This window comes from Coloeus monedula, assembly GCF_965178545.1.
Source record: "Coloeus monedula genome assembly, chromosome: 8".
NCBI classification, from domain to species: Eukaryota; Metazoa; Chordata; class Aves; order Passeriformes; family Corvidae; genus Coloeus; species Coloeus monedula.
In genome coordinates this window covers 33529891-33540098 of record NC_138788.1, presented here as the reverse complement: position 1 = coordinate 33540098, position 10208 = coordinate 33529891, and positions in this window count along the sequence as shown.

Below are 10208 nucleotides of genomic sequence, written 5' to 3'. Positions count from 1 at the left end.
AGCAGAGCACGTGGTAACCCAGGGGGTCTGGAGGACACCACCCCCCCCGAGAAGGCATCCTTTCATCTCTGGAGCCAAAATTTTTTATTTTTCCAGACATTTTGTAAAGAAGAGGTCATAACCAGGGTAGAGGAAATTATAGGCCTGCAAGCTTATCAAAGGTCAGCCCCTATCCAATTAACATTGTGTTTTAATACAGTCATTTGAGAAAACAGGAACTGGATACAGACAAAATCAAAGTGAGCAAAGGAATTTGTGACGTTGAGTATAAGCAGGGCTTTTTTCACTGAGAGGATGAGAGAAGCATCTCCTCAGCTGGAAGAACTAGAGAGGAAAGGCTCTGGAATTTTGGAAGTGTTTTTACCAGAATCTGATTCATTTGAGATAGACTTCTTGATTTACAAGAGACAGAGGAAAACAAGTAACATTACACCTGCTAGTCCTTCTGTATGGGATTGCTTTTTGCCACCCACAGATTTCATTCACCTATTCGAAAAATAATTACATACCCTGGAATTAACATTTTCTTTCTTTACCACCCATACTATAACTCAAGATGAGTAATCAGCAGGCCAAAAACTAGATACATCTCACTATTCTTACAAGAAATGTTTTGATCAGCTGAATAAGTTATTTAATAACTGAGATTAGGAGTCTTCAGTCCATCAGCATTTTGTTTTCTTCTGTAACCAGCATGTTTCTCTACAGCAAAAAAGCAGGCAGCTCCTCCTTTAAGCTCGTTGTTTTGGGAAAGAAACTTTGATTAATATTATCATTGCAAAAGAATGTTCCTAACTATGACTGAACTACGTCCGAAAATCTTGACAACTTGTAGATGCAGGATCACAGTAATAACATGCATTTATATATGTGTATATATAGTTTTCACTGATTTCTGTTATAAAATTAACTGCTTTGAAAATCATGTGTCATAACAGATTCTATGCAATACACCAAAAAATTTTCACACAGTCCATGTGTAACCTCTGTGGAAATCCTGTGGGTCATTTACTAGAGACTCAACACCCTCAGCTGCTCCTCATAAGATGTGTTTTCTAGACCCTTCCCCAGCTTCCATATAAGTCTTTGAAAAAACATCCCCTAAAACTAAGAATCCCCCTCTTCAAAAAAAAGAAAATATCTCTATAAAAAAAAATTAAAAAAATAAAAGCACCACTGAATCACCAACTGTACAAACAGTGACCCAGAACTGCATTTCTGGTTAGTCAGAGAGTACAGCCTGAATTTCATGCTCCTTTCTGTTGAATTTATGCCCACTGAAAAAGCCCCAGGCACGGCACAGAACTTTCCCATTCCAAAGTTAATCAATAAACATTTCTTTAAACAAATCTTCAACCTTCCAAGCAAGTTCTCTCTGATCAGAGCTTTGTATCAGGCAGTCACAGCATTTTTGATCCACCACCACTGATTGAAAAGCCAGGTTTATCATATCAGCCTGCTGCTAAGCCTTCCCACCATGCAGTTGTCTAAAGTCTGGCTGCTGATGAAAACATGGTTTGAGTTCCAATTTTTACCTCTTTGATCCCCATTTTGTCCAGAAATCAATTTCCAGCACTAAAATGCTCCCATCTCAGATGTGAGCTGCCTAAATAAAGCAGTAGATAAATCTGTAACCATTTTCAGATCTTTTGGTTTTTTCCCCCCCTCGTGACTAGGCACATGAAATTTTAAAATAGGAAAGCAATAGTGATTGTTTTGCTCCAGACATTGCTTATACATTTGAATTTCCCAGAGGTCTGATGGATTATAGCAGGTGCCAAGAGGAGGTTGAATAGTTTTATTCCTATAATCCACACTCATTCTTTTGTCAAATTTGTCTTGGCAGTGCTCCACTGGTACATTATCCAGCTTCTACATTAATATTGCAAAGAAGTCATTTCTCCAAAGTCTCAACTTCCTGATATTGCAATTTTTGCTTTATATTACTTAGAGGAGAAGGTGTAAACTCTTACTCTGTCGGGATTACTTCACAAACCTCTAGCACAGGTTGCCCAGAGAGGTGGTGGATGCCCCATCCCTGGAAGTGTCCAGGGTCAGGTCAGACAGGACTCTGAGGAACCTGGTCTAGTTGAAGATGCCCCTGCTCGTTGCAGAGGGGTTGGACAAGGTGGCCTTTAAAGGTCTCTTTAACCCAAACTATTCTATGATTCTAATTCACTGAGCTGGAGACACTCCTGATACCTCTGGTCACCTCACACGTGTTGTCTCCAAGCCTTGAATGCTCTCACCATCCCTTCCCAATCTGGCTGGACCAAAATTTATTCTCCTCTGAGCCCAGGCATGACTGCAGATCCCAGGAGGCACTTCCTGGGCTCCATTTCAATCAATCCACACACAACTGCTTCTATCTCAGATATAAATTGCATATTCAGTCTTTTTCCACACTGACAAAGGTATCCCAGTGGCAACCATGACTTCCTTGAGTGCCCAAGCCAACACAATCAGATCAGAGGAGCACATTTCATCAGCAAAACCCAAGAGCAGGCAGAGCTAATTAATCACTGCAAACACATTTTCTCTTTGTCTGGCTGCTGAATTCTCTCACACAACCTCAGTGCCCATGCACAACCCTTCCAAGACTGATGACCTTCCAGTTCTTGTGAAAGATGAGGGGCCCTTCCTTCAGCAGGAACCCTCCACCACTCCAAGACTGGCATTGAAAGTCTGATAAATGGCTTTTCACTGGGCAGGGAATGAATAATGAGAGTTCACAGGGGTAACAATTAAAGCACATCCCCAAAATCACCTCACACAGCCCACAGATCCCCTTGCTTCCTAGAGAAGCCATTGAACTGCAGCATAAGCTTCTCCACACCTACAAGCAACTTACCAAGAATACATTGCCAGTATTGAGTTATCAGCAAGTAATTACTCTGCATATCTCCACATGGGGGTGCCTTAATTAATTCTGGAAACTAGTCTATGGCATAAACCTCCTTCATTTTAAACTAACAGATGAGTCCTTTGCAGCCAGGCTGCAATTTACCTTTAAGTCAGTAAGGAGTGGGTATTTGAAGTCCTGAAGGTCATATTGACACTGCCTGCTAGATTTTTCCTCAGCAAGAGAAGGACAAAAGAAGGAGAAACATACTGTGAACGAAACTATGATACAGTGGCCTCTGGAGACCAGAAACACAGATGTTTGGGGGATTCCCTTCTCTTTTGCAGGTGTTTCTGGGTCAGAGTCCTGAATTACAGTTCTTTCTTTGCTCTCAGATGAGAGCAGCATCCCAGAGCATCCCCAAGGAGAAACTGGACCACTCTGTTCTCTTGCTGCCTCCTGAAAGGACAGAAGGATGTGCTGAAGCACCTAATTTAATGCTTTTCACATTAGTTTGTTTCAGGACCTGGGCTGTGCAACCCAAGGTCTCTCGCCAGATCTACATTGAAAGGGAACCTTTGGAAAAAAATCCCCCTGCCAAATGAGCACCTGTACAGACAAAGGGAGCTTGGAGCCATTGGAGGGAAATTGTACATGAATGCCATGGAGATTGGAGCAATATGTTTCTATTTGCATGTGTGTACTTTTTTTTGAAACAAGAATCTACAGGGCAGAACAAAAGTATCGTGCACTGCAGCCAGCTCAGAAACTGTCAGCAATTAGTTTTCTTCAATAGACATTATGCTTTTTCTGTGACAATAAAGCCCTGTGACGATTCTGCCTCCCAGCAGATTGTAGTGCAGCTCATCTGTAAATTCCCCAAAGCATCAGGACGTATGTCTGTGCATGGTATTGCAATTAGGATGGGGAACGTTCCGAATGCCTGAGTCTTCCTTCAGCCATCTGGAGTCCCTTCTTTATTAAATTATTTCTAGTGTTTATGCAGTCGCCTCCTAATTATTTTAGGAGATAAAGTAGATTTTTCCTGTGTTCAGAAAACTGGCGTTCTTCAATTTAGTGACAACTTGAAAGATTACAGACAAATTAATAATTATGTCGAGTATATTGATATAAAAATGCAAGGCTATTAACACCAAACACACACCACCCATCCCACAGCAAGAGCTTAAATAAATTTCTGATCACTGTTTGTGCTGTAGAGAAAGGAGATGATAGTTTTGTCCACACTAGGAAGGAGTTCTAATGCATAGCTGAGCACAAAGGTCCAGAGAAGAGCAAAACTGCCACCCCATCATTCCTTACCACATGTGGTCTGTGGATACAGAGGATACAGAGCCCTGAAGGAGGCATGAACCATCTACTCCCATTTCCAGAAGCATAACGAGATCACAGAGCTGCACAGGCCTTGAAACCCATCTAATACCTGTGGGTTTAATGCTGCAATTACCTGTACCCCACAAATAAAGCATGGAGACATTGCATAGGGCTGCTGTTTGCCCCAGAGGTCTGTAGGATTGTGGTTGGAGCAGTTGATAAACCAGAAATAGGTGTAGGGGTATTAGGGAGGTTTGTAACTGTTGTATGATTTTTTTTTCTTTTAATTCTTTTTAATAGAAGCTTGAATTGCATTTAATCAGAGAAAGGGTGATGCACATAATTACAGCACAGCATGGATGTGCCATTATGGGCTATTTTTTTTTTCCTTTTAATTTCAGTCAGTGATTTGAAGCATTAATAACCTTCCTCATTTTTCCTAACTAATGTAAGCACAGATGCTAATCTTACTTACATAAGCAGCTCCTTGCATTGCTGTTTTCCAGGGCCTAAATCAAGTTCCACAAATTCCTTCGACTCTGCAATAGAACTGATGAATCTGTGATCCTTTGAGCATTTCAAACTGCACCCCAGCTTCTACTACTAAACCCTGCCTGAACCAGTGTCCAAACTGGTCTTTGTTTCTTATTTGGACAGCTGGCACTCTCAAGGAGGATGTTATTCCTCTGAAGAGTTTTGTTTCAAACCTCCAGAAAGGTGCTTACCAATAACTAATCTGATCCTAAAGAATAATTAATTAGCAATCATTTGCCATAAAACCTAGGACTACCTGTACTAGGTCTAGTCAAGTTGCCTGCACAGAAGTATATCACTACACTCTCTCTAGAGAATATAGGTCATGTATTCTGCCATTAAATTTAAATTTCCTTTTAATGAAACTAAACTTGCTGATTACAGAAAACATCCCAAGCCTAGTCCCTTATTAAATTCATAGTGATACAGCTTGAGAAAAATAGAACATTATTGTGAACTGCCTTATCTTCTTCATTGGTAAGCCACAAGAATTGAGATAACATGACTAAATGGATTTCAAGAGCATTTTTTAAAAAGACATTTAATAGTGGATAGATGTGAGAATTAAAACAATCTAATAATTCCATAATTTATCTTGCAGTGCTTCCCTTAGAGAGAAAGAACATCTCTAAGTAAAAAGAATTAGATTTGCTTTTCAATATAAGAGACCACGGTGAAGTATTTGGATACACTCCTAGCAGAATTCCAGGCTTAATTCTCCCTAAAACCACAAGCACATTACCTTGCAAAGACAGAAGAGCCATTTGGGCAGGAAAAAAAGGATGCTTGCAGGCTATTATTTGTTTTTCCAGATTGAATTAAATGAAGAAAACTCTCCCAGCCCTTTATTGGGCTACCTGAAAAAATACCTCTAATCTAACATGTTTCTGCCCTTGAATCTAATTGATAGTTTGGACTTACACAGACCATTTGGCTTATTCATGGGTTTTTATGGGCCTTTTTGAGGAAACACACTGAGATCTAAATACCAGCTAGGCTAGTTTTATTTCAACTTAACACTATGAAATATGCCTAAATATGCACAGGTGGCTGGAAGAGAAAAAATACATGGCTCACTATTCAGACTTTTGTACAAAACCAGAACAACCTAAAGAACATCCCTGAAAGCCACAACCTTGTGGAAGGCTGAATCAGAGGCAATATTTCCAAGAACTCCAGAAGAACAGGATTAAACCTGCAAGAATTCTGGTAAGTTACTTTAGACTTTTACTTCCTACAGATATAAATCACACAACATTATAGCCACAGACACTCAAACACAGCAATTACAGAGCAACCACTCTTCACCATCAATTTTTGAGTAGTTTAGGTTCCAGAAATCACAATTGTAGTTTTGTTTGGGGTTGGTTGTGGGGGAGGTTGGAGGTTTTTGGGGGTATTTTTCAGGCAAAACTAAAGAAAGGGAAGCAGAGATGGCAGCAATTCTACAGTGTAATAAAAAAAAAAACTTAGTTCAAAAATGCCACCAGTATTGTTCCAGGTGTACCAGACCAGGCAGATTTGTCTTGCAGTGTTCCATGGTACAGATGTGCTGCCAATTTATGTTAAAGCTGGCACTGCAGAGTACTTTCCACCACAAACACGGAACAGAACACCGATCAGTAGCCCATGCACACCCCAACAATACTCTTTGCATCATATTAGACCGATTTCATCAGCATTAGAGATCCTTTTCCTCTTCAATCTTTTTTTTTTCTCTCCTTAATCACATTTACTTGTTGTAGCAAACGTCAGAACTCATTCACTCATTTCCTTCTTCCCAAGCTTGCCTCAGCCACCTCTACATCCCCATTGCTGCATCCCAGGAGCTACAACAGCACTCAGCTCACTTTGATCTCTGCTGGGAGCACAACCTGGGCTGCACGACCTGCACTTGTGAGCCTTTGTAAGCACACAGAGATCGATATTGATCCCACTGCTCCTCGTACGGGAGCATCTGGAGCAGCACCTCTGTGTGGTGCAGCAGCCACATCTCACTGTGCCACACACCAAACACAGCAGACAGCTACCCAGAAGCTCAAACAAAAGGGCAAACCAGGCGCATTTGGTTCCTCTTTTGGCCCGCTACCATGACATGTTATACAATTACCTTATTTCTATGCACAATGTACAAATAATATTTGAATTTTCTCTTGGCTTGCTGGTGCTGAGCACTATGCTTCAAACCATAACCACACCAAATTAGAAAGTGCAGTCTAAGGATGAATAGCTCATTAAAAGACCAATGTTTGCTACACTCAAAAGAAAAGGGTCTAGAATGAGATTTTTCTTATCAACCACATGGCACTGAGTTGGAATTATGTGATCTTTAAGGTCCCTTCCAACACAAACCATTCCATGATTCTGTAATAGGGCCGGAAGAGCAGCAATGTGAGGAAAGAAATGGTTTCTAAGCTGCTTTCATGACAGCAGCAGGGGCAGCACAGCCCCAGTACCCCCCACTCATGACAGCATCACCTTGCCCTTACACACCTGTGCCTTGCCTTCATTTGCACAAGCTATAACCAAATAAGACACAACCATTATGTTCTCTTGAGTGTTGAGACATGTAAAGGATGTTTACAAAGCACCAGTGGAGCTTCAGATGAGAGGTTTCATTGTCAGGAAAAGTGCTGGTGATCAGAACCCTGAAGGAGATCTGCTCAAAAGCAGCCCTGGTGTGTGTGACAGGCCCTCAGGGAAGTTACTAGAGAGCCCCACAATTAAAGAAATTCATCACCCTCTCATCTCATGCCACCTTTTCATCTTAATGCAATACATAAGGAAGACCAAGGAAAGTAGAGAAAACAAGGAATCGCTCTGATAAATGTTTCAAGCCCTGTCAGCCCTGGGGAAGCAGGTAATATTTCTCACAGACTGTGCAGCTTACCAAACACCCAACATTTTACTGCCACGGTGTAACCCAGGTGCAGAGGCACAGCAGCTGCAAGTTGGGAGATGCCTGTGCTAGCAGCAGAAACTGGAGCAGCTGGAATCCATGAGCCCATCATAGGAGCCCACCTGGGGCAGCCTTTGCCTCCTGCACAAACACCTCTCACAGAGCAGGAGCCCGGCTCCATGCCCCTAAAGGGCAGCACGGTGTGAATGAACAGAACAAAAGGGCAGGAAAACCAGGGGCTGAGAGGGGGTTACAGGCTTCTATAAAGCCATCAGGCATCCCTTGCAGAGCTGCTCCCTCCCTCCACCTCACCTGTGACACCAGGCAGCTGAGGCACAGGGTGCCATCCCAGTCAGGGGGCTGAACTGGAAACCAGTCACTCCACCTGGTTTATTGCCCTGGCCACAAAGAGAGAACAAGCTTTTTGCTCCAATTTTTGTTTGTTGCTTCACAAAACGTTCACAAAGGGAAGCAAGTGGTGAGCCTGCGTTTCCAAAACCAGCTTAGTTCACAGGGTGAGAGGAAAGCAAAGAAAGAGTGGAAAAAAATGGCACAGCAAAACCCACAGAGATCTAAACTACACCTGCACTTCAACTGCAAACCCACCCCTGCCTGGTCTTGCTCTCAAGAAACAGTCCAGCAGCAGCCCAGGGCTTGTAACTGCAGAGTTATTCCCACTTTCCTGAGACAGCAACAAATTTAACTACAAAATATTTATATACAATTTATTGTGCAGATTCACAACCCAGCCTATACCTGCGGTAGCCAGGCCACTAAATGGCATACAGCCTGTCCCAGGGGCCGGCCAGCAGCAGCCCAACAAATGGTCTGACAACACAACCAAGGCAGAAAATGTCCCACCAACTTCCTCATAGCACTTTAAAATAAATTTTTTCATAAAACAGAAAATATTAACAAATAAGAGCAACACTAACCTCTTCTGAGCTGAGCCATTTGGACCATCCTGCTCCTTCCGAGCACACATCCACCTCTCTGCTTGCCTAAAAGACTTTTATATCAGCTGCTGGGGGTCAGGGATAATCACTGATTTCTAAGTTTATCTGGCAAACCAGATAAGCACCAGCTGGAATGGGGACTGTCTTCTATTTCAGAGTTCACATGTTTTTTGTATTACTGTGATTTGGCTTTTGTTTTTGGGATTAGAAAGTCCTCTTACGTCAGATACCTCATCCCTCCTAATTACAGGTTCTGTATGTTTGAATCAATTTTATGAAGTTTACTATGCCATTTCCTCTCAGAAATACTGGCCTTTATAGTAGGAAAGAAACTCCTAAACTCTGATACCACAAACTGAAGGGTGACAGCACTGCACTGAGACAGCACCACTTTTTCACTTCATGAAATTCTAATGTTTTTCTCTACTTTGGCCAATAAATAGAACAACTATTGCTTAAAATAATAAGTACTCACAAAGTTGTTGCTAACACACATCATTGCCTTCTAAAACAGCCATTTCCTTAAAAAAAAAAGAAGAGAAAGAATAGCATCATTGCTGGAAAACAAGTTTCAAAAGAATTACTGTATTTGGCACGGCAGACACACTGCGCCTTTAATTTGGTTTTGACAGCCACACAAACGAGTCTGTTAAAAAATGAAGCAGGAGTTAAATGGATGGTGCTCCCTTGAATCAAAACTTGTAACAAAGGTGGTATTTAGGTTTCAATTCCTCCTGCTACGCTATCAGCTGTGAGCCTTTCCAACAGTCAATCACTGGGAATTGGAATCATTGGAAACAATTTCACTGCAAGCTCAGAGCACTCTCACCAAGGTGCAAGCAAGGGCAGAGTCTGGCCTGAAGCAAACAGCATTTGGGTGAAATTATTCAGAGTTAAAAGGTTCATTATGGCTTTTGAAGCACTTCTACAGTAATGGAAAAAACAATAAAAAAGCTGAAGTCTTCCAGTAGGCTCTGCCTTATTGTTCAGCAAATCGAAGGGGGTCTCATTTTCTACTTCTTGGGACAGAAAATTACTTTTTGAGCTGAACTTTTTGGCACCAAACAGCTTTATAATTTTTGCCTTGTTTAGAAATAACTTTTAGCAATTTTGTTGAACAGCAGAAAGAAAAAAAAATTAAAATCACTTCATGTGACATACCCTGTGAAAATAATTTTTCTGTACAAAATTCATTAGAATAACACATTAAGAAAAAAATAAAAGAAAAAACACAGAACAATCAGCCTTGCCATCAAGGAAGTTTGTATGAATTTTTTTGACATATTTGAGTTTGAAATCCATGCTTACAAGATCATCACTTTAACCCTGTAACACTGTGACCTATTCATAAAACATGAATAAGGGACCCGAGGGCTTTTTCTGGAATTCATATTTAGCAATTACTTAATTTTGTGTTAGTATTGAAAAGAAAATTTAAAAAAAAAAAGACATTTTTGTGCAGTTTTGAACATTTGGTGGTATAGTTGGCACACAGACATTTCCCTGTGTAAAATTATGACACTTTCAGAGAGGGACATGTTGAGTGCTTTGTTGGCTGGGCACAGTGCCTACCAAAATCCAAGTATTAAAGACAAGTTTCCCAACTCATTTTAAATGCTTATATTTGTCATTCAGACCACTT